The sequence below is a fragment of the Octopus bimaculoides genome, chromosome 3, assembly GCF_046866305.1.
Source record: "Octopus bimaculoides isolate indiv1 chromosome 3, ASM4686630v1, whole genome shotgun sequence".
Classification (NCBI taxonomy): Eukaryota; Metazoa; Mollusca; class Cephalopoda; order Octopoda; family Octopodidae; genus Octopus; species Octopus bimaculoides.
In genome coordinates, this window is record NC_142930.1 from 55,189,642 (window position 1) to 55,216,069 (window position 26,428).

General features: G+C 33.3%; 1 protein-coding gene across 1 annotated transcript in view; it reads right to left on the bottom strand.

Moving 5' to 3' along the window:
- Positions 1-21,064: 21,064 nt before the first annotated feature.
- Positions 21,065-26,428, bottom strand: part of LOC149136544 (uncharacterized) — a 151,887-nt gene continuing 146,523 nt past the window's right edge. The window contains exons 7-8 of the mRNA XM_089348993.1: positions 23,200-23,378; positions 21,065-21,704 (exon numbers count right to left, since the gene is read on the bottom strand). The gene's annotated coding sequence lies outside the window, so the exon portion shown is untranslated. The remainder of the gene's footprint in view (positions 21,705-23,199; positions 23,379-26,428) is intronic.

Here is a 26,428-nt window from a genome sequence, read left to right on the forward strand (position 1 = left end):
ATTGCGCTGCTGGACATCTGTTACTGAGGAACCCATAACAGGGTGAAATCATGTGATTTAACAGTTCCAGCGGCCGTAGCAGATGATTTTCGTCTGACAACGATATAATTATGTATGTTTTTATGTACCACGAGTTCTTATGAGATTCGTGATGCATACATCCAACGCAAAGTTTCAAATAACCTCAGTTATGTAACTTATGTAGGAACAAATAATATAGATTTGTATTTTTAGTAATTTCTCCAACATTTGCTATGCATATTGTATTTAGTAATACTAATAAGTATAGTAAATGCTTAACCACTATACGGGAAGCAAACTAGATGATAATAATCTCTGTGGTGCTCTAAACTTAACAGCATCAGTCGTACATCTGCTTGCACACATAAGATACATTACAAATACCAGTAATAATAATAATAATAATAATAATAATAATAATAATAATAATAATAATAATAATAATAATAATAATAATAATAATATATACATTAATATATATATATATATATATATATATATATATATAAAATCTACGTAATTCATATTACTGCATGATTAAAGAAACGGAATATATTGCAATAGCTGTATTAGTTTTCAAAATAATGCAAGTATGTGCATTTAATAACGAAAACATTAATTTGAAATTTTAAAATGGTTTTGTTTCAATATATTAAGAATGGAAATGTAATTACGTTGAAAACAAACGAAATATATTTGTATAGAAAAAATATTCTTAACATTTATAGACGCACTTATATAAAATAATCGCATGCAGCTGTAAGCCCTCTAACTCTAATAAGTTTCTGATTAAAAATAAAATTTTAAAAATTATAGTTTATGAATCCCTGATGTTCAAAAATTTGAAAATCTAAAGGCTAATGTACAAAACGGAAACAACATGATTACAATGAAATTGTTGATGACCAATTGAATAATAGCCAAATTAACTAAAAAATTCTTCAGATTGAGGTTTCATGCCACGACGAGTATTTTTTAGTGCTTCTCGCATCTGATTATTGGTTGCAGGAGCAGCTAAAATTTCTTCAGAATTTGGTGTAGTTTCTTCAAGTCTAGAACCAGAAACAAGAAACTGACCAATTATCCTATCAGATTGCAGAAAGTTTTAAAAAAGCGTATAGTACCAGTTCATTCAACCTTGCATATCAATAGCAGTTCGATATATTTCCGAGACTATCATCGTAGTTTCCACTTTAAGCAGACAATATTTATACTCTTTTAATACACACACACACACACACACACACACTCACACACTCACTCACTCTCTCTCTCACACACACACACACACATCAATCTATACATATACTTCGGAAGTGTACTTGCTAGACAAGTGAGTTGATCTGAAGCGAAAACGATTGCAATGTATAAAACACAGCTTAGCCAGTCAAAAACACACGAAGACTTTATTTATAAAACATTTATTATTTGGTGTAAAGACTTTTCGTTGCGCCAATTTATTTATATATATGTAAATATTTATTTATATCGCATTCGGTAGAGGAAGAGGATATTAAACAAAATTTCAAGAATCGCTTTTTCATCTTAATGGTATATTTGACACCCCAATCTTTATCCAAGATAAAATAGAGCTTAATTCGCACTTTACAACATTGGAGGGTTGCTAATAAAGAAGCAAACGATATAACAATCACTGCAGTTCGCAGCATTTTCTGGTTGTAGAAATGAAACTGCAATTTTCTTGATTTTGTGAGGACAAAATCATCAACTACTAAATTTAATGATCTAAGAAAGTTAGTATTTGATTTTAAATATATAGACGGCTAAGTCATATCCACTGCATATCATGCAAATAACTGAACAAGCATCCCGTCGCACTTCAAGAAAGGAAAACATTTTGACAGCTCCAATTCATTCAAGCTTGGGTGGCATACACTGCATACGAAGTATTCCCAAGTGCTAACAATAACAACAGAAAAAAGTCCTCAAAGAATTCGCAAAACTGATGCCTAAAAATGCAGTGAACAATTATACTAATTATTAGCAGATTGGTTAACACAGAATTTCTTGAATCAAGTGTCCACAGTATTGGACAACGTTGAAAACATAATGGATTATGCAAACATAAATAGCTATAAACAGATAGCTATAGATATGCTATTTTCTGTCAATATATCTACGTTTAATAGAAAAATATATTTCACTTGAATAATGCATTCAAATTTCTAAACAATCAAATCTATAAACCAAGTATAAACCAAGAAAAACGTGTAATAAAAATATTTTAATCTGTCTTCTTGTTTCAATATATCAACACTTATTAGACGATAACAGCTCACTCAAATACATATTCAGATTTTTACATAATTCAATAACTCACAGAAAATACGAAGCTAAAACATCAATATTCTTTGGAAAACTTTAAACCTTTTGAGGTAAATTTGTAAAATGTTGAATATTTTCTTCATCCACCAAACTCGTCATATATGTTGGCACACCGTCGCTTACGACGTCGAGGGTTCCAGTTGATCCGACCAACGGAACAGCCTGCTCGTGAAATTAACATGTAAGTGGCTGAGCACTCCACAGACACGTGTACCCTTAACGTAGTTCTCGGGGATATTCAGCGTAACACAGTGTGACAAGGATGACCCTTTGAATTACAGGCACAAAAGAAACAGGAAGTAAGAGAAAGTTGTGGTGAAAGAGTACAGCAGGGTTCGCCACCATCCCCTGCCGGAGCCTCGTGGAGCTTTTAGGTGTTTCCGCTCAATAAACACTCACAACGCCCGGTTTGGGAATCGAAACCGCGAGTCCGCTGCCCTAACCACTGGGCCATTGTGCCTCCACACGTAATATATGATACATATAATATATATTAATATCGTCTGTGGAATCTGTCAAGAATTTCATTTGTAATATGCTCTAATTCCTTGCAAACAGGAATCTATGTACTAGCTTTAGATAATCCCTCTTTGTTTCTAGATAAGTTTAAAGTTTTCTTAGGGATTTACTTCTATGACTTAGCTAGCAAATGCAATACGTAATGATATCCGCTTTGCAACTGTATTTGCATCTGAATAGCAATGGATAGCAATGGATAGCAATGGATATAATTGATTTCGGTGAAAATCCTTGTATAAAATGTCACTTCGATAATAGGATTTTAAGGCTTGTATGATGCCTTCGTTGAATTAACGATGTTTGTTTGATGGTAAGAAAATTACTTTGCTGTTCCTTAATGAGGTATTATTTCCATGTACCATGCAATTTTCATCAAATAAGAACAATTCCTTGTGATTTAATTCCAAATCTCGCTTAAATAATCAGCTGTTATAAAGACAAAAGATAAAAAAAACTCTATTCATTCACGCATTTGCATTAGATTAGAAATGAACACGTAAATTTTCAACGCTCTTATCATGCCAAAAATATTTACTTTTATCAATCACTAGAAGCTCTATTTTCTATCCCTTGCTACTAGAACTATCACTCGCTCCTTTAAACTTCTTACTATATGTTACATTTCTCCTTTCACCTCATCCAACTCATCCAACTCTCACCCATTGATTTCATTCACACCCGACCCAAGTCTCTCGTAGATTCCCATGACCGAGTGCTTCTAGCGATATCTGTTCTAGTTTCCTACTGTTCATACTTTTAGCCGCCCCGTCCAACGTGGGTAGTTGAACTAGGTATGCCGAGTAATTTATCAGGATTACTGATTATTGAATGTCCTTTTTAGGACAATGGATATTCTCTCATTGTTCGATAGTAACATTTTGTTGTCTGGCAGGGTTGTCCCCCTGGTCTTTGGTGTGGACGTCTCCACGAGATTTTTATAAAGTCTTTTGGAAAGGCCCAACAACACAGTATTGTGGCGGTGTCTTCTATATCAAAGAGGACAGCCACCACCAGCAAATATATATTTATTTCAGGGGGCACCTCCTCAATTTTAACTTTTGTAACGCGCCGACTTAGGTATGTCAGCATGAGCTGGAATTCTTCAGTCTTTAGTTGCACTGTGGAATACTGTTTTGCCTCTTTGACTGTTACAAAACGCACTTCCACAGTGTCGAACCGTTTTCCATGTGTTACAAAGGCCATATCCTTCCAAATTGCTCTAAGTAATATTTTTAGTTGCTGTTTAGTAGCTTGTTCGACTTCTTATTTTTTGATGTTTAGGCATTTGTACCTGACCGTTTTTATGTTCGTTTCTTTTATAATTTCTTTCGATGTGTTTAGATGGATATTGTTTCCATCTTTCGTTACTAATTCCTTTGATTCTTTTATTTCTTCTATAAGTGCAAAACCAGCGGTACTCTCTTACCGGCCATAACAAACAACATTCTCTCTCTCACCCCCCACATATATATATATATATATGTATGTGTATATATATGTGTATATGTATTTATATGGTTCCTTGCTGAAGTTGCCTTCCAACTTTTTGTCATTTTATACAATTCTGTCAAATACATTGATATTTTCTATCGTAGAATATCGACAGGGTGAAGAATACAGAAGACAAATTTACGTAATAAAACCCCAAGAAAATACCCACCCACAAATATTCCTCAAACACTTATAACAGTTTTGTTCAGTGAAATACGAAGTGATTATCAAAACAACTTCAGATCAAATGACAGCTCCTTTAAACGATCAGAAAATATCACTTAAAATGTCATTCGCTTTATGACTGTTTACGAAACGACAGTAATGAAACACCTCATCTATACACATTACACATACGCTATACACATACACAAGCAGATTCACACTCCACTCATACAAACGAAAGTAACGACACAAACTCATCTACGCACACTATACAGCACATTGTGTTCACCCACGTATACTCTCACATCATAATACATACGTACATATATGCATGCATGCATGCGCACAATCACCCACACGCGCACACACGGACACACAAACACACATACACAGACACACACTTTCATACACACTCACACACATATTTATCTATGTATAGTGAAAGTAAGGACATATACTCACCTATACTTACCATATACTTATATACGCACTTGTGTGTTTAGTTATGTATGTTTGAATATAGTTCTATTTGTCAGTATCTCTCTCTCTTTCTCCCCCTTTCTCTCTCTCTCTCTCTGTAGCTGTCTGTCTGTTTTCCTATTTGTCTGCCTGCCTGTCTGTTCAAAGAAGCACAAATGTCACCATACATGAACATTTGGATCACTGATTATGCAAAACATTAGATTAGTAACCTAAAGGTTTTTCCATTTCAGAAAATCAACGGCTTTATTCCGCTTCAGCAAATCATACTTATTAAAACATGTTCTGTCTACTTGTGTAACATATATCCAACTTATGCCATAGCCTTTTTATAAGCAGCTGCTGAAGATAGAGCGTGACTTAGTTTAACAGAAAATATCACGTACATCTGTGTTCTAATTGTATTATGAGTGGCTTATCCTTTCATCATTTCTAAATAATTTTTTTTTTCTGTTTTTTTTTTTAAAGTTGACAAAGAATTCGAAGACAAGTTAATTATAGATAATAAAGAACTAACAGGATTCATGGAAATTCCACATTTCATAAATATTTTTTCAGATATTTATACGCATAAATTTATAAATTTTCCTAATATTGTTTCATTATGTTAAAAATTTTGATTATGTTTTTGCCATCAATCCATAGCTGAGGTCGTTGAAATTGTAACATTCTAATACGTTTCATATGTTAAAGATTTCGACTGTCTTCAATATCATTCCATAAAAAATTGTACGGTTGAAATTATAACAATCTAATGTGTTTCATTTGTGTTAAAGATTTTAGTTATGTCTTCGATTTCATTTCATAATCAAGGTTGTTGAAAACGCATAACTCGAACTTATTTCCTTATTATAAAAAATGTTTCGTAGTTGAGCGTATTGAAAGCCTAAACTCGAACACAGAGTGACAAACTGAATAATTCAAATATAGATAATTAGCTCGAGTCTGTTCGCTGTCAAGCTAACGAGACTGTGAAATATCATTAGTTTATTTTTACACAATTTGTTTTTTATAAAATATTTTTATATATTTTAGTTTTCGTTTGTCGTCATTTTTTATTATTGTTTAGCACCATGTCAGTCCTCATTGAACAAATTTGTGATTAAAAGCATTTAAGCCACGACCAACTAATATTTTTTTTATATCTGAGACTGTATTGGCCAGAATATGTTTCGCTTTTTTAAGACATTAGGATGTGATCTGAGGACATTTATTTGCTATTTCTAGAAGATCGAACGATCTGTTTAAGTACACTTATGTTGCATACATGTTTGTGTGCCTGTCCTTTTAATATTATGTCAGAACAGCAAGCGGAAAGAAAGAAAGAAAGAAAGAGAAAGTGAGAGAGAGGAGAGAGAGAGAGAGAGAGAGAGAGAGAGAGAGAGAGAGAGAGAGAGAGAGAGAGAGAGAGAGAGACAGAGGGGTGATACAAACTTTGGTACAGTTATCGAAATTTGAGTTGAGAGAAGTAATGATAGGAAGAAAGAAAAACTGGATCTTAGATCTGATTGAATAACGAGTAGGTAACAGGATGATAGAAACGATGCCGAAATAAAAGGGCCGAAGAAATGCAACTAATACAGAGTGTTTCATAATGATGGAACACATTTTAAATGCGAATAACTACCTCTTGAACAAGCACATTTATTAAGTAAAGTGTGCAATACATAAACAAAGTACAGTAGTTTATAAAAATATTGAAGGTTTGAATATCATATCCTTTAGATAGCAGCTACCTCCAAGAGAACATTCTCGGGGTCTCTCTGCCATGGCTAACATAGTACGGCGCAGTACGTCAGCTGGGATGGCGGCTCTCTCCCTCCTAATGTTTTATATAAATGTGTTTAACAAGATAGACAATGAGAGAGTGGGAGGGAGGAAACGAATTAGAGCGAGCGACCGAGAGAGAGAGAGAGAGATACTTCTCACTTTAGTGAAGAAAATAACACACAAACTTATGAAAACAAAAATGTGTCGTCTGTCGCTCTGAAGTGAACAATAATACTAAAGCCATAAAATCGTGGCTCGCTGGTTTCAAATAGTATTGAGGCGAACAACGACACTTTAATAGTTACTCTGATTGCCGCCATTGTAATACAATTAAATTACAATTACTCATCAATAGCAGATGATGTAGATTTTTTCCAACATACTATATCTGTTCAACTCGATATATAACATGTGACAACCTACCGAAGATAATCTAATGTCAGCTTGAATAATTTTAATAGTTTTGAAGTAAAACATTCTCTTCTCTACATCTTTTAAGAGTTTCGTTATTTTTCTTTAAAATATTAGTATCTTGAATTATAAGAAAATATTTTTCTGTTAAATTTATTCACTGTATTAACATTATTTAGAAATATATTGGGAAAAAGGGGGAAAAATGCTACGTTGTGCAATTGGCAAGAGCGGTGTATTAACTCCAGCAAATTAATATTTCTGCAACCATATTTGTAAGAAGGAAACGCCCAAATATATATGCTATTAGTCTGGTAACTAATGAATCGTGAATTCAAATCCATCGCAGGACACCAATATTTTATATTGCTTCAGTTCACTTAACTGTGGAGAAACGGTACCATATTTCCTATATTGCAAGAATTTGTAGTGGTAATCAATATTTATTGCAAAGCAATCGTATTGATTTGAAGAAATGTTGAGAAGTTATTACTGAAATTGTAACACGAACAGTAGCTGGCTAACTGAAGACTGGCTAACTGAAGACTGACTAACTGAAGACTGGCTAACTGAAGACTGGCTAACTGAAGACTGGCTAACTGAAGACTGGCTAACTGAAGACTGGCTTACTGTTCATATCTTCAAATATATAATGCGTTGTGTATGTGGCCAGTGATTAAAGTTTCAAGTCGTTTAATTCACTTAATTCACTTACAAACAGTTTTCTTTACTGCTGAGAAATTTTGAAAAGTGCCGTTAGCTTGATTTTGGATGCTGCTTTTTTTCGAAAGTTTTATGTACCATTAAAGGGTGCTCCGTTAGCTTGCCATGTTGAGCTGTTGTAGTCAACCCATGGCAATAAGAAACCACTTTCTTTATTCTCACGAAGATGTACTGAAATTGATGGTATCAATTGGAGTTTGTTCTCCCTTAATTAAGTAAGTGAAAACGACGACGATGGTGATCGCGACGCCAGCAACAACTAAACGATACCAACAGTAGTAATATTAACGATAGCATCAAAGCAGTTTCTCGAAATTAAAGCCAAATATTTCTCAAATACCAACTACCCCCCTGTTATCAAAATTAATTAGATAGAAGATAAAAACTAACTCTCAATATAATAAGGTCTTTGGTAAATTCATCGCAGTTAATTTACATCGTGATAAATGCATTGCCAATAGTTTCATCGTCTGGTAATTACACTGCTCGGTAATCACTTAGCAAGCTGATTTGTTGTCGGTGAATTAATCATCATATATCTCTTTTTTTATCTACAGAGTAGACATATATCAAAACATTAAAGTTTTATTTGGTGAATAAGCAAATAAGTCACTCTTCATTGGCCATCAGAAAGAAAGTGTTTTTTTCATTAGTTTAATTACTGGCGAGCAAATTTAGATGGGCTTAATTTTTATTTTAACTTGTAAAATGTCAACCAGAATACGTAGACCTTATTTTTAAATGCAACAGCCGGAAAAATTTATATAAATGTTAAAAGAACTAAGGGAATATATAATGAAAATTGTTCTCTTCATTTTCAAATAATCGTAAAAAGAAAAGACAACTTTCAAGTTCTCTGTATGGCTATACAGTGAAATATATTATATATCTAAACTAAGTGAAATATATTATTAATGCTAATTAACAATATAACACTATAGCCTTGATTCATTAAATGTTTACGTCAATCTAAAGAGGAAATAATGGAAATAACAGCCTCTCAAAGTAAATAAATATGTTGCCTTTTATTTACAATGACAAAAACATTCAAAAGCAATTGTTACTTGCAAATTAACTCAATATTAACACGAAAATATCAAATCAAAGTTACTTTCATACATAGAATCTCTCTCTCTTTCTCTCATTCACTCTTACTCTTTCGTTTTCTCCCCCTCTTTTTCTCTCTTTCTCTCTCTTTCTGTCTTTCTCTCTCGCTTTCTCAGACACATATATACAGGCACACACACATACACACAAATACACGCACACACATAAATATTACGCACGTACAAACAGTAAAACTTAATTTTTAAATCAACACATTTTGGTTAAAGAGTTTGCTTCGTCACCAAGTGGAATAAAGGTTAATCTCGGTGTGCAGCACTGTGGGACAATGTCTTTCACCAGAGCTCCGGGCCGATATATATATATATATATATATATATATATATATATATATATATATATATATGTTCAAAAAAGAAAAACGACAAAAAACAAAAAAAAAAACAACAACGCGAGGACGTGATACAGATTGTGTTACTGGACGCTCGGGAAATATATATATATATATATATATATATTTATTTATATTCTTTTCTTTTATTCTTTTCTTAAATTTGTTTCAGTCATTTGATTGCGGCCATGCTGGAGCATCGCCTTTAGTCGAACAAATCGACCCCTGGATTTATTCTTTGTAAGCCTAGTACTTATGCTATCGGTTTCTTTTGCTGAACCGCTAGAATACGGGGACGTAAATACACCGGCATCGGTTGTCAAGCGATGTTGGGGAGACAAACACGCACGCACACACACACACACACACACACACACACACACACACACACACACACACACACACACGATGGGTTTCTTCCAGTTTCCGCCAACCAAATCCACTCAAAAGGCTTTTGGTTAGCCTGAGGCTATAGTAAAAGATTCTTGCTTAAAGTGCCACGCAGTGGGACTGAACCCGAAACCATGTGGTAGGTTTACAAGCTACTTACCACACACACACACATGCTCATATTTACACACACACACACACACACACACACACACACACACACACACACACACACATATACAGAAACACGTACACACATACACATATATACATATGCGTGTGAATTTTTATTTGTTTTCGTTCTCCCAACGCTCTTTTGACAACCAGAGTTGGTTTATTTATGTCCATATAACTTGGCAGTTTCATAAAAGAGACTCATAGGGTACGTACTAGACTTAAAATAAGTACTAGGGTTGGGCTTTTCGACTAACCCTACAAGGAGGCACTCCAGTATGGTCGCAACCTTTCATCCTTTCGAGGGTCAATGAAATAAGTACCAGTTATGCACTGGTGTCGATGTAATCGACTAACTCCCCCCCACAAAAAACAACTTTTGAAGGCCTTATGCCTAGAGTAGAAATAATTATTACACAGTGAAAAATGACTATTGTTAATGACGTATCGTAGACCGTAGCTTTATTTCCTGTCATAATTTTGAGCATCTCGGTATTATTTTAGTTTCTGTCGTGGCTCATTCACAGTAAAAATCAATTAGCTGAGTCGAATAAAAAAAAAGATTATCTCAGCGCCCAAATCTCTTCAACACCCTAGCATCGATATCAAATGACTTTTACGCAGAATCAGTAGGTTAAAACACCCTTAACCCCTCCAATAATCTACTATTTCCCAAAATGGAGTCTCAAAAGAACCCATTCTCTTATGCACCCTTAACAAATTATCCCAACACGATCTTAGAGCACACTTTCACAAAACTTAGGTTAATCGGTTGAGAGATGGCTTAGTAGTAAGGAAACAACTTCAACATAATCAGTTATAAAAATGTTAGTTGTCATTTACTGAATGTATTCCTCGTATTATTATGATACGTAATATACATGCACTAGCAAAATTAGTATATATTTTAGTACTACTATATAAGCTGAATGAGCGATGATAGCCATTTCAAACTAAGAAATCAGAAAAAAAAAATGTTATCGTGAATTCATTTGATGTTAGTTACTGAACTAGGGATATATTATTAAATAGCAAAATTAGAAATAATTTAGAGCATGTAATTAGAGATGAGTAATTATAGATATGTAATTATAGATAAGAGAAAATGGAGGCATAAGATTCAGTATTTTCGGTGTCAGTAGTTAAAAGGTAAAAAGAATAAAGTAAATACGAGACTCGAGAGAATCAAATGCCGTTTTCAATAGCATCAAATGATTGATGATAGAGTGGTAGGGCAGACTGAATACATTAACGAAGATTGAATAGTTTCTCTCGATGAATTAACTATATCAAAGAGTACTCAATTGATTACCATTTCTTCCATGCATCACTAAAATAACTCTTCAACCGCCACACCTTTCCATATCATTTCGATATCTACATATATTGAAAAAAATCTTTTGTGCGAGTAATCAATAAGATACGAACCATAGTACGGTAATAAGCGAACGAAGAGAATAAGAAAGAAGCAGCAATAGTGAAAGGGATATGAATCAGAAAAAAAAAGAGAAAGATAGATAGACAGATATATAGATATAGAGACAGACAAATAGATAGATAGATATAAAGACAGACAGATAGATTTAGAGAGAGAGGATGAGAGAGAAAGATAAAGAGAGAGGTGGAGATAGAGAACTTTAACTTTACATCGTTGCTTGGAAATGAAGGACAATTGTTGAAGAGGATGTGATCTGGGTATTTTTGAAGCCACTATATGTAACTGCAAACAAACGCTATAACGTCTAATATCCTGTCATTGACTTCCATTTTTCGATTAATTTGTTGCTGCTTACTTATAAGTATTACATTGATTTTACAGTAAGACAAAATGTGTAGAACTAATTAAAAGGCATCTTATTTTCAGAAACTCATTTGAAAAATACACTTTCATGCTTCAGAAACTATCTACTTTATGCTTGTACATACACCCGAAAACTGTAAAATTTTACAAGGTCATTTAGGAACTGAAAGAATCTCCTAGATTTCATACAGTGTAAAATAAATCCAATTTGTAACTCAGGTCAGATCGAAATGTCAGCGATCAAATCGAGTTGGACGGGTGGACTAGATTATGACGTATCCTATGTTGGCAAGTATAAAATGACGTAATCACACATGTACGTGAATGCTAACCAGAACGAACACGCAACTCCACACACACACACACACACAAACTCTCTCTCTCTCTCTCTCTCTCACACACACACACACAAGAAACTGTTGGCTGTTAAGGTAGCGATAGGGGGATGGAGACGCTGACGGTGACTTTGGAATATATATACAAAAAGAGGAGTGCGAGAAGCATTGTCATTAATGGGGAATAAAGAGAGGGAGAGACAGAGAGAAAGAGAGAGTTAGAAAGAGTGAGAGAATGAAAGAGAGTAATTTTGTGAGAGAGAGAGAGAGAGAAAGAGAGAGGGAGAAGAAGAAAGAGAGCACAAAATCCTACACAAGTCAATCCAGGACTTATTCTATCGGACGCCTTTACCGAACGGTTAGCATTTGGAAATGTAAACGAACCAATATCAATTGTCCAGGACGCACATAGTTACCTCCACCATACACACACACACACACACACACACACACACACACACACACACACACACACACACATATATATATATGTATATATATAATAATACAAAGAATATATATGCATCTATACACACATATATGTACATACTTACATCTACATGTGTATATATATATGCATATCAGGGCACAAGACGTTAGAACAATGAACTATAGACAACGGAACGAACACATAGGAAAACGGAAATCCACTTGGAATATTCCTTCATCAGCTGTCTCTATTCTAACCTGACGTTTCGAAGATAAGACAGAACGTACTCTAGAATAGTCTCTTCCTGGGTAGTGGATCAACCCACTACACAGAGGATTCCAAGGTGGCAAACACAAACCAAGACAGGAAAAAATTGGACAGTGAAAACATCATTCAAAAGCCGTACGGCCAAACGCGAATCTGAAGTAGAACGCTAGTAGTTCGTCTTGCCTTCACAGCGGCTGGAGTGAAAAGAAAGCTGACCACAGGTCACACGAGAGCAGAGAGGATGGTGGAGGGAGGAAGTGGAACAAGGAGGAAGGGACAGAAGGGTATAGCAGTGAAGTAGAGGCCAGGACAGAGGGATAGATAGAAAGATAGAGGAAGACAGATAGATAAATAGATAGAAAGATAGATAGAAAGATAGATAGATAGATAGATAGAAAGATAGAGTCACGTCAGAATAATAAAGTAGACTTACTTGCAAAAAAGGGACGTGTGCGTTCAATAATGTAATAATACAAAGAATATATATACGTGTATACACACATATATGTACATACTTACATCTACATGTGTATATATATGCATATCAGGGTACAGGACGTTAGAACAATGAACTACAGACAACGGAACGAACACATAGGAAAACGGAAATCCACTTGGAATATTCCTTCATCAGCTGTCTCTATTCTAACCTGACGTTTCGAAGATAAGACAGAACGTACTCTAGAATAGTCTCTTCCTGAGTAGTGGATCAACCCACTACACAGAGGATTCCAAGGTGGCAAACACAAACCAAGACAGGAAAAATTGGACAGTGAAAACATCATTCAAAAGCCGTACGGCCAAACGCGAATCTGAGGTAGAACGCTAGTAGTTCGTCTTGCCTTCACAGCGGCTGGAGTGAAAAGAAAGCTGACCACAGGTCACACGAGAGCAGAGAGGATGGTGGAGGGAGGAAGTGGAACAAGGAGGAAGGGACAGAAGGGTATAGCAGTGAAGTAGAGGCCAGGACAGAGGGATAGATAGAAAGATAGAGGAAGACAGATAGATAAATAGATAGAAAGATAGATAGAAAGATAGATAGATGGATAGATAGATAGATAGATAGATAGATAGAAAGATAGAGTCACGTCAGAATGTATATATATATATATATATATATATATATATATATATATATATGTATATCAAAAAATAAGCAACACGGATTTCAAAGGTGATTGCAGTACGCACGTTTCATGCTACTCCAATTTATTTAAGTAATGCGAGCATTACATTAAATGCAATATGGAGAGCAATCTTCAGCTGCACGAAAATGCAGAAAAGACATATTATAAATGTGGCAACATTTCAAATCCAAGTGGAAGAGAGAATACATAAAAATCCAAATGTGAGGAAGAATACATAAATCCATCTTGACATAGCCGAGTCTATCAGACTAGTAATTGATTCTAGACAAAAGTTTTAACTGTCTCAGATTTTATTGTTTCTTATCTAGTGGTGATAGCATAAGGGACAATTACTTCTAAAGAGAGGGAAGGTGTAAGCAGTATGCATGGACAAGGCTATAAAATGTATTAGAATATAAAGGTTTCACTGGTCAGAGTAGTATCAGGGCATTTTACTACTATCAAAATGTTGAGGAATTAATGTTGAGGAATTACAACCCTAGGTATATGGGTCAAATAGGTTTTCTTCTTTTAGTCTGAATAGAGTAACAGTATAGTGGTACAGATAACAATAATACTTTAACCAATATTTTCACAATAAGAGGTATGTTAATAGAATAAATAAAATGAGATGTAATTATTTTCCACAAAAATCATGAAATAATGTCAGTATTGAATTCAAGGGCTCTGGATAGGGTGTAAAGTTTAAGGATATTAAGTATATTGGGTTCATGAAAACTATTTTGAATTATCTTAAAAAAATTTTAGCTGAAGATAAGATAATGATACTATTTAGAAGACACATAGGTAAGCATTATTTATATAATGTGAATAAAAAATAAAAATTATTATCGGATTTATATTAGTTTATAATAATGTGCTTACTAAGGTTTAAGGGATTGAAAAAAGAAAGGATGTTAGGAAATAACGAGGGTAATCAATACAGGAATCTGATGATTGATTTAAGTAGATTAGATGTTAAGGTGAGAGATCAGGAATATATGTAATAAAAGTTCAATTACCAATATAAATATGTGCTAATTGATAGTCCTAGATGACCATAATAGAAGTAAAGTACTATAATTTGATAACTTTAGTTACTTAATAAAGGCCTATTTTTTAAAAAATTTAAAAGTGCGAGTAGAGCAGTGTACACATGATACCCTAAGGTCTAATCTATTATTGATTAGATTAGGATTATTTCTAAGTTTAAAAATTTCATATATTTCCGTAGAACACAATTCACATCCATATCTGTTATTTCTATAAGGTTGAGCTTTTCTTATAATTTCCCATTTAAGGCTAAAATTAATACCATTATCTTTTAACCCCCAAATTTTACTTGCCAATGTCGTACTATTTGTCTTATGTCTAAGTCCAAACGAAGACTTATGGTTATATATTCTCTGTTTCAGGTTAATACTACATCCTATATAAATATCATTCTCGGTTATAGTACTAATGATGCATCTGTACACTACGTTACGGGTGCAACAAAATCCAAATAAAGGACAATGGGACTTTTTTCTACAGTTGCACATGATGGGGTTATCAACCCCACCTATATTATTTCTAATATCTCTATTATTATTATTACTACAATTATTTACACTAATATCATTTATCAATTCTTCAATTCTATTATTAGGTATATATTGATTATTACCATCATTATTTAATTCATATCTTGATGTGCTATCAGTTGGACTTATTCTTTCCACATTAGGCATATTGATATTATATGAACTAGGTCCTTGATCACTATTATTTCTATTGGAGTTGGGCCTATCATCAACTTCAGTTACAACCGCAACGTCATTACTGATGCATTCTATTTGTTGGTTGAAATTATGGTTGGTAGGACTAAGTATATTGTTACTACCTTCATAATTTCTTTCGCCATTGTTATTTTCGCTTCTATTTGTATAATTATTAGTAGCATCATTATTGGTATTAGCTAGATTATTATGTGTATTCATATGACCACTATTTGTAACTTCATTTATTCTAGTTGACTTGATGTTCTTTTTGTTTAACCTATGATTGTACCCACATTAGGAAGAGTAGAGTAAGAAATTCTGACTGTATGACAAGAGAAGATTTTACTATATCTGTGGGAAGAAGGGAAATTTTTTTGTAAAATATTCATGAATTTTTTGTAAATATTTGTGGATATTGCACAGTTGAAGGGTATATTTAACCAGATAGAGTTTTTATTTTTCTCTTAAATTTATTGCGTGGGTGGGTATGGGGTGTGCTATGATTACTATTACTTCCCAGAACAATATTATTATTATGATTAGTAGTTCTTTTAGTTGTGGGATGCTTATTATTTTTATCATTTGATTCAACATTACTGTCTACTAACATAGGTTTATTACTAGTGTTAGCATATAGTTTACTATTAAAATGCACTTTATTACTTTTCTTAGTTAGATTTTTAGGTAAATGGGGTTGCTTTTTATTTGGTCCATTGCTATTACTACTTAAGTTATTAGGTCTGTTATAACACCTATGATTATTATTATTATTATCATTATTATTGTTGTTATTGTTACCATGTGTACTATTATCATTATTATTATTATTATTATTATTATTATTATTATTATTATTATTATTATTATTATTATTATTATTATTATTATTATTATTATTATTATTATCTGTATCAAGAAGAGATGTTCTACCAGGGTTAAGGAAAGCAATTTTTGGGGCATATCCAGCTTTAGACAAGGCCATATTATAGTAGCTAGAATTAGAATTAAATATATCAATGTTGGAAGATAATTTAGTAATTCTCTCAGAAATACTTTTAACTAAAGAATTTAATACATTAGGTGGATGATTGGATAATCTACTTACATATCTAGTAACTTCATTTTCTATTCTATATGGGTGGTATAATCTAGTTTCTATGTTGAGAGTGGTATCTAAAAAATTTACAATTTTATTACCATATTCATAAGTAATGTCTAAGTTAAAACTTTTAAAAAATTTCCTAATTTTCCTTCTTATTCTCTCAATGAATGATTTGCTATTACTAGGGATGATGAATAAAGCATCATCTCTATATAGACCACCTTTTAGTTCAGGGATTTCTTTGTTTAAGCAATATAAGAGGTAAGTCCCCACTAGGTTTGTAACCTCAGCCGAATCGCTCGATCCCATTTGTATATCAAAATTTTCTGGGGTATCGGCTCTCGTCCAGAGCTTGTTATCAAATTCTATAATGGTTTTTCTAGCTAATAAAATAATGTCTATCTTATCCCTAGTAATGAGGGAGCGATTCATAGCAAAAATGAGGGTTTTATTTAGGAGAATAGGGGATATGCTAGAATAATAATTATTTATATCAAACTGAATAGACGAAAAGTTTTTAATGTTGTCAATAGATTTAAACCAGTTTAGGGCCTCTTCGGTATTGATCCATAACTTTAAGGACAAATTAGGAACTATTTGAGGTAGAATCCTGTCAAGTATAAGCTTACTGAGTCTGCCATTGTCAGACTTAGATGGGTAAATGAGTCTCACTGATGGGTTATCTTGGAAGTTCTTCTTATGGTCTTTTAAATTAATCCTAGGTTCAGTTGGAACCAGTGATATATATATATATATATATATATATATATATATATATATATATATATCTTTTAAATTTGCTTATGGTGACGTTTTGAATATGCAAATAAAGCTCCTATTCCATTATACCGACCACCGACTAATGATGCTGACTAGTGAACCAGTTTTCGTGGTTGACGATATAATGTAGGATAAATATAATAATAACCATAAACCTAGCATGGAATTTATAAACATTCAATGCATCGCTACGCGTGTTTCCACAAATCCCATGACTTTTAAGACTGTGATCTTAAAACTTATGTGATTTGTGGAAAGCATTAAATGTTTATCAATGTCAACCTAGGATTATTGTTATTACACACACACACACACACACACACACACACACACACACACACACACACACACACACACACATACACACACACACACACACACACTATATTAAATCTCTGAGCGAAAGGTAAATAGTAACAATGCGGAATCGTAAAATATATTTGCCAACTAAATGTGTCGGTCCCATAGAGGACAATGTTACTGGTGTTTTTAACCCCAAGAAAAAACATCTCTAGCTGGCTAACGACACACTGTCTGTGTCTGGTTAGTATTTGTGAGGGGAGGTCATCGTTCCCATCTCTAGCCTTACGTTAGCCACATTTAATTGGCAAACATATTCTACAATATATATATAGGGTTCTACATAGTCCTAGTCTACCAAATGCATTTACAAGGCATTACTTTACCCGGGGCTGTAGTAGAAGACACCTACCTTAGGTTATATGTTAGGAGACTAACCCACAAACCGCGTTGTTGCAAAGTGAATGTCTTAACCACACACCCATGTTTGCGCCAAATATAATTTCTATGAAAGTAGACATTTTTCATGAATTAACATACCTTTCCTTAATTTGATTGTGTTTCGCTTACAGATTATATAACAAAGTATTGTATAGATATTACCTTGTCGGAGCTAAGGAAAAAATAAATAATACTCATCGTCTTTAGATCTGATAGGATGTGCTGTCGGTTCAAGAGGGAGTAGCTTGTATTATATATCTTTCATGAGAGGCAGTAATTATGTATAAAATACTTATTATTTAACATTTGATTACATCCTGCTCTAAACCGTTAGCTTGCTGGTTGGTTCAGAAGGAACTGTGTAACTAATGAATCTGTTTTTGGCTAGCAATGTTCAGGGACCTAAAGTAGCTAGTTTTTGTGGTTTTAGATGTGCCGATGCTTGTATTTACAACTGTAGAGTAGTTTCCGTTTTGTTCTAAAAGAGAACTGCCAAAATTTGCATCTAATTTGTTGTAGATCCAATTCAGTATACCACATATATATGTATGTGCATGTATGTGTTTGTGTGCGTGCGTGGTGTGTGATATGGTGTGATATAGTGTGGTGTGTGAGAGAGAGAGAGAGAGAGAGAGAGAGAGAGAGAGAGAGAGAGAGAGAGAGAGAGAGAGAGAGAGAGAGAGAGAGAGAGAGAGAGAGAGAGAGAGAGAGAGAGAGAGAGAGAGCGAGTGATTATGTATGTGTATCAATAATCTTGTAAGTTTGAACTAAGAATCCTCCAGGAAATATATAAAATATTTCCTACAATTTACATTTTCCTCCTAGCATACCAGGAGATTCCTGAAAAAATTGGGAGATATTCACAGAAGCTTTATTCTGAAATATTTCACCCTTTAACTAATAATTCAGTTCCCTCAAGTAGCGTTAGATATGTCATCACGATCTGTTGCATTCTCAATTGTATTTATAATCATATTTCCTGTTTTCTCTCATCATCATGTTTTTGCTATTAGTTGATTATTTTACTGCACCATATAAAAAGAAAAACGGAAAGAAAAATGTTAAATTCTGTCGTAGCATTTGAAATATTAAAAATGCTTTTAGAAATACGGATGGAAGTAAAGTTCTTGTATTGATCATTGAATGAAACTGTTGTTAGCCTTTTTGGCCTGTGTAACTTGTAACTACGCCTTTAAAAACACTGTTATAGAATGTGTAAAACGGTCCCACAAGTGTTTACATCAAAACATGCACAACTTACATCTAATTTAGTTTGATCAGAGAGAAAATCTGTCCGTTACGGCTATCCGTCTCCAAGTGATGCACATGAGAATACTAAATGGTAATGAAGCAATACCTAACGAAACTACCGTCTCTGATGTGTGTATTTACACATTCTCCTTTCTTGAATAGTTTACTTGCAGTCAGCATGAGAGCTCTGCATTGTCGCTGAAGTATAAACAACAGCCATATACACTCAAATCATACCCTATGTGTTGATACAAAAATGCGGAATGATCATACGTAGAATGCATTTGATCATAAGCCTTCCTGATCAGAAGTTGAGCGTTAATTTTGAGATACTAAGTACTGTTGTTCAGCTCCTTATCTTAGATTTTATCGTTTTAAGATATCTTTAACAGTTTGATTATTTACAATTCTTATAATAGAAAATGTCCTTAGCATTTATTGATTTATATTCGGTAAGATGAATCCGCCATTTTACTCCTCGCTTCATTAACATTTTTTTACATCTGGTTCTCACCAGTTTAATAGTACAAATTTCCTTACTCTACTTGGATGACCTTTACATGTTTTGTTTTTTTCGTTGTCGATGTCTTTTAAAATACTACTTTTGCTAATAAGCCATATTGTTCATTATGATATTGGAAAATTTCCCATGGGTGCTTTCTGCATAAGGAACATAGTTAAATGCATGATGCCATACTTAAGCTAGTGAGCCGAAAATATTTTTCAATCAATTGAAATTATAATCGTAATGAGAAGATGAATAATGAGCGTTAATGAAAATTTATCTCAAAGGGAGCCAAAGAGCAAACTTCAGAAATTGTAATCGACCCAAAATACGATTAGTGCAAAATGTGAGTTCTCACCCTTGCCAATTTTCATTACCATCAATTAGTTTTCTTCTCCATACGATTACATTGTCAGTTAATTATTATTTTTGCATCACCACATCAAGTATAGTAACTTGTACTTAACTATATTGCTCACCATATCTATATTATTTCAAAAGTAAATTTTCTATGAAGTGTATGACATCGCAATTGAAGACATAGAGGAATCTAGTTTTCTTTTACTTCACTTTTTAATTTTCAACAAAATCAACACTCGTATCATGATCGAAATGTCAAATATGTTCTAAGTTTCGTAATATTCCTTTTTTTCCCTACTCTATGCACAAGGCCCGAAATTTTGAGGGAGGGTCCAGTCAATTAGCTCGACCCCAGTACGCAAGTGTTACTTAATTTATCGACCCCGAAAGAATGAGAAGAAAAGGCGACCTCGGCGGAATTTGAACTAAGAACGTAAAGACAGACTTAATATGGCTAAGCATTTCGCCCGACGTGCTAACATTTCTGCCAGCACGTCGCCTTCTAAGTCTCATAATATAGATTTCAAAACATACACACAAGACTTCACATGGGTAAAATCATTTAAGTTAATTTTAATACTCACAGGTATTTTATTTAGTAACGATTGCTAGTTATCTCCTCGCAGTTTCAAAATGGTGCAATAACGAAAAATAAAAATTTCTTGTGAACATTTGTTCATGGAGTATTCCCTAGCCTTTGTAGAAGTCAATTAATTTCATTTGTGCTGCGTACGTTATTCAAAACACACAACACTCGTGCGAACGTCTTGGAATCTCATTCTTCCACCCCACTGAGCATGAAATTATGGGTGTCCATAGTTACCTTTACGATTAGAAAAAACTAAAAAAAAAAACTAAAAAACTAAAAAATAAAACTCAAAACCATGAAAAACAAGGATATCTCAGCAGAATTTATTGAAAAACATAGGCAAAGAAATAAAGTTTTTTTAGAAACGTCAGGAGACTTCCATGCGGGTACCATTGACAGCACGTAACGCATCGACGGATTTCAACTTATAGATACAGTAAATTGTGGAAGTTGTAAAGATAATTTGTGAACAACCTGTCTGTTATCAATTGTTCTATTTCTCTGCAAAAGTGACTCAGCAGAAATTTAATTGAAAATTGAATTGCCTGGAAAATACTTTACTCTATTTTTAAATATCATATTATGTTTTTCGAATCAGCTGAAAAAGGATCTTTTGCCAGTGGTATTATACAGGTAGTTAGTTTCTTCTGCCAACATTTTCTTTTCTTCCGTTTTTTTTTGTTTTATATTACATTCTCCATCAATCCCGCCTTAATTTTTCCATTGATTAAAAATAAGATTATATTATGAATGACATTATATCATAAATAAAAGGGTTACAATAGAATCAAAATGCGCTAGGTAGAGATACCTTTAATATTAGTTTTATCCTAATATTAAAACTTTCATGTGATAACGATCTGTAAGGCTAGCGTTTAAACCAGCTTTAACTAACGTCTTTCATGAGCAGATGATATTTCAATAATTTTTCAGAACACTCTGGTGTATGTTTCTCTCAGAAAGGTCAGCTAAGGCAGCGCAGAAACATCAACTGTGGGATGTATTAAATGCCAGTATCTTATCTAGTAATTCAATATTTTATCAAATTGAATATTTCATCACTTTTCTGTGGTATTGTTAATATTGTGGCAAAAGGCCAGTAAATTCGGGGGAGAGAATAAATTGATTAACTCGATCCCAGTGCTTAACTAGTACTTACTTTATCGATCCTGAAAGGATGAAAGGCAAAGTCGACCTCGGCGGAATTTGAACTCAGAGCGTAAAGATGGACGAAATGCCGTTAAGCATTTTGTCCGGTATGCTAACGATTCTGTCACCTCACCGACTTACGGTGAAACATTGATATTAATACAAGTTCTCTTGGGCGGCAAGCTGGCAGAATCATTTGCATGCTGGACAAAATGCTTAGTGGCATTTCGTCCGTCTTTATGTTCTGAGTTCAGATTCCACCAAGACCGACTTAGCCTTTCATTCTTTCCGGGTAAAAAAAAAAAGAAGGTAAGAATTAAGTGCTGAGGTCGACGTAATTGACATACCCCAATCCCTGAACTTGCTGGTCTTCTGCCAAAATTTGAAACTAATATTAATGCAAGTTCTCGGATGTAAGCCACATATTACCCATTTTCTAAAAACATTTCTTTAGAAATGCAGTCTTCTGGAATTCCATACAACTTAGTTTATTGTATTTAATTTAATTATATTTTTTTGCAGATATCAACCTACGAATATATTTCAACTAAATTATGACTGATCTCACTAGTCTGGGAAGGTCTATAAACGCCTTGTGTGCTGCTGATGCTGCTGATGCTGCTTGGTGGTCCTCATCTTTTTTCTCTGCGTATCGTTGTCCGAATTCAATAAGAAAGATGCAGTAGTTTCACTGATATTTTGTTTTAATTTCCTACTCACAAATTCTTTCTTATTTGATGGGTGGAAACTATGGCGTTTGCCATAGAATCACGTGGTTATATAAAATGCGAATGAAGCCCGATAAGTTTTCCATTCGTGAAGAACTCAGTATTGCCATCCAAAGAAAGTAAATTTTTATTTATTTTTTTATTTATAATAATCCTGTTACTTCAAATAATTATTCATAACACCTAGTTTTGAAATGCCTATAAAAGCACTTCTTTAATTATAACTAAAAAAAGTCAAATAACAAAATAAAACGATCAAGACCACTCGTATTTGCTTACAATTAAGGTGTTTTCAATTTAGAATCGTTTAAAGCTAAATAATACTGACCGTGTATACAAACTATAGATCGGCCAGTTGGTTGCCTAGCATCCTATCATATCGATGTCTCACCCATCTAGAGGTTCATGCATAATCAACAAATTAGCAGTAGTGTCGTTCTTGGCTTAGTGGTAGATAAGAAAGGCCTTGGTGAACAGAATTTGCAAACTAATTCAGTCAACATTTTCCTAGACATACAGTAAAGCAAGAAATCAATGTTATTCCTGAAGTAAATATGTTTATACGTGATTAGACTGGAAACGTAGAGCAAGATTATTCCACAAATACAACCACCCCCTAAAAATAAAGACATAAAAATTATCAACACAAGTCTGTTCTTTTTTCTTCTCAAATGAAAGGTTTAAAGTTTTTCTACATTTCAAGAAAGTGTTATTTTTTTTTATCAGCGAAAATGTAAGAAAATATTTACTATTTTTATCTTCGGAAGATTATGAATTTTTCTTCAACCTTTCTTCAATTTTCATCATTATTTTTTTCTATCCAGTAATTTGTTCTGCAGTGATTATTTGAACACTTCTAATTTCAACTCAACTCGTTAGAAGACAATTAGACTAAAAGTTTAACTTTCTCAAAATCAAAGTGGGGCTAAATTGTTACCGAGAGACATCCACCCCCACACCCAAAATATAAATAAATAATCATGTAAAACAAACAATAACAGCGAAAGCTTCGAAAATTATTCCTGTTCCTATCAATACGATTCGAGAGAAATGTGACATGATGAAACTGAAAATTAGTCTAAAATCAAATACATCGCACGTAATGAAAATGCTAATTTAAATTAAAGCTTATTTACACACACGTGCGTGCTCGCGTACACACACACACAACTCCTGGGAAGATACACACGCACACCCACATTTAAAATACTTCAACTCTGCGGTATCAAAATATTTTACTTTCGTCTAATAATAACTTTGCCATAATGAGCAGAAGAAAGAATTAGCATATCAGTTTATATTCTACTCTTGCTGTGGGTTATTGATTTATTTTACATCGGAACAAGTAAAGTTAGTACGAACGTAGTATGTTACTGGGTTCTATTAAATGAACATGAATGACAAGACAGCAAATTCTAATATATATATAAAATACGCATGTAACAAATCCACAGGCTTGTTATTGATAGATACATGTACTGTTTTATTATGATAATTAAACGTAACTGTACGAACTTAATAATAATAATAATAATAATAATAATAATAATAATAATAATAATAATGATAATAATAATAATAATAATATATATATATATATATATATATATATATTTGAAGAAAAGCAACAAAAATGTATTAGGTTATAGCAGTACGTACGTTTCGTACAAACTTCATTTATTTATGTAGTGAGAACACCACATAAGATGTGCAATGAAAATGTACTCCTCAGCTGCATAATGGAAGTTCATTTCAGAAAGTCATTTTGTAAATGTGTGCAAATACAAGAGTAGGAGATGAAGAAAATACCATCTTGACTGGGCCGTTAATCAATAGTCTAATCAAGTCTAGTGACTAGACTTGATTAACAGCCCAGTCAAGATGGTATTCTCTTCATCTCCTACTCTTGTATTTGCACACATTTACAAAATGACTTTCTGAAATGAACTTCCATTATGCGGCTGAGGAGTACATTTTCATTGCACATCTTATGTGGTGTTCTCACTACATAAATAAATGAATTTTGTACGAAACGTACGTACTGCTATAACCTAATACATTTTTGTTGCTTTTCTTCAAATTTTATTCACCAAATCTCTTGATTTTGTTTTTGGTTTTTACCCTACCAGATTCTGGTGCCACAAACATTTTAAGTACCACATTTAATCTTTTGATTAAATATATATATATATATATATATATATATATATATATATATATATATATATATATAGTCAATTTAAACACGAACAAACAAGAAAAAACATGAAAAAAACGTGAAAAAACAACGCGAGGACGTGGAAAAAGTACAGTGTTATCGGACGCTAAGGAAAGGAAAGAAAAGAAAGAGGATTTAACGTTTCGATCGGAGATCTTCGTCAGAAATATAGGAAAAGTCCAAAGAAGGGAACACGGAGAAAGATAATCGCCAAATTTGCACACGCGGTCACATATATATATAAACTGTAAATAGGTATGATAAACTGATAAAATTCAAGCCATAAGAAACTGGAGTAAAATATAATTCACTAGTTCCTTGTTAAATTTTAAGCATAAGCTTATATATTTTTCTGGAGAAGGCAGCGAGAAATTATTATAATTTATTATTCCTTGGATCACCGAATTAATTATGTCTTCAAAAGAATTCAACAACCGAATGGATTACGGAAATAAGAATTATCAAAGAATGCAAAGATAAATTCTCTTTGGAAGTATTTAAACTCAGGATATTGTGCAATCGAGCTTATATACAGTAAAGCATCCAGTTGCGCATTTATTCACTGTAAGCGTCTATGCCACCTTTACGCAATTTCTCTTTCAACAGTAAACTAATATCCGATTATTTGAACCGATTTAGATTTAAAGAATCAGCTTAATTATGATTATCCTAAGCGATAGATTAGAGTTATATCGAAATAGAGAGATTAATTTTGTTCTTCACAAAATGCAGTGGATCTAAAATATGTGACGGAAATAAGAAATGCGATAGCCAGTAAAAGGATTGTCTAATTAAGACTACTTGTATAATATTAATTTGTTGTGCGGACAGCAATCGATAGAATACGAACGAGGCCGGAGAAGTGTGATCAGCTCCTTATTATAATTGAAATCTAAGACACAGATTCAATTCCTTGTCCTGATATTTTACTATTCATCCTATGAACAATTATGAATGTAGTTAATAGCACAGAGAAGGATGGGTCTGTGCAAGTTTACTTGCCCTCAACACAGAACGTAAGGACAAAGTTTTCTGTGTTGATTCAACTTTCCATTATGGGTTACGAAGCATTAAAATCTAATGAAACGAAGTTAATATGTGAATATCTAACACTTAAACATTGAACTAATATTCAGTAAAAAGTTCTGTTTTAATTTGATGACATCGAAATGTATGCTAGTATTACCTAATGTTATCTAGAATAATACATTATAAGGTAAAAGATAATCTTTTAATAGATGCAGCTGAAGGTGACTTTCTATTCGTGGCATAACTGAAATGTTATAGGAAATGCATTTCATCGTATTAATGACTAGAAAACATGAAAGTATGTAGGCTT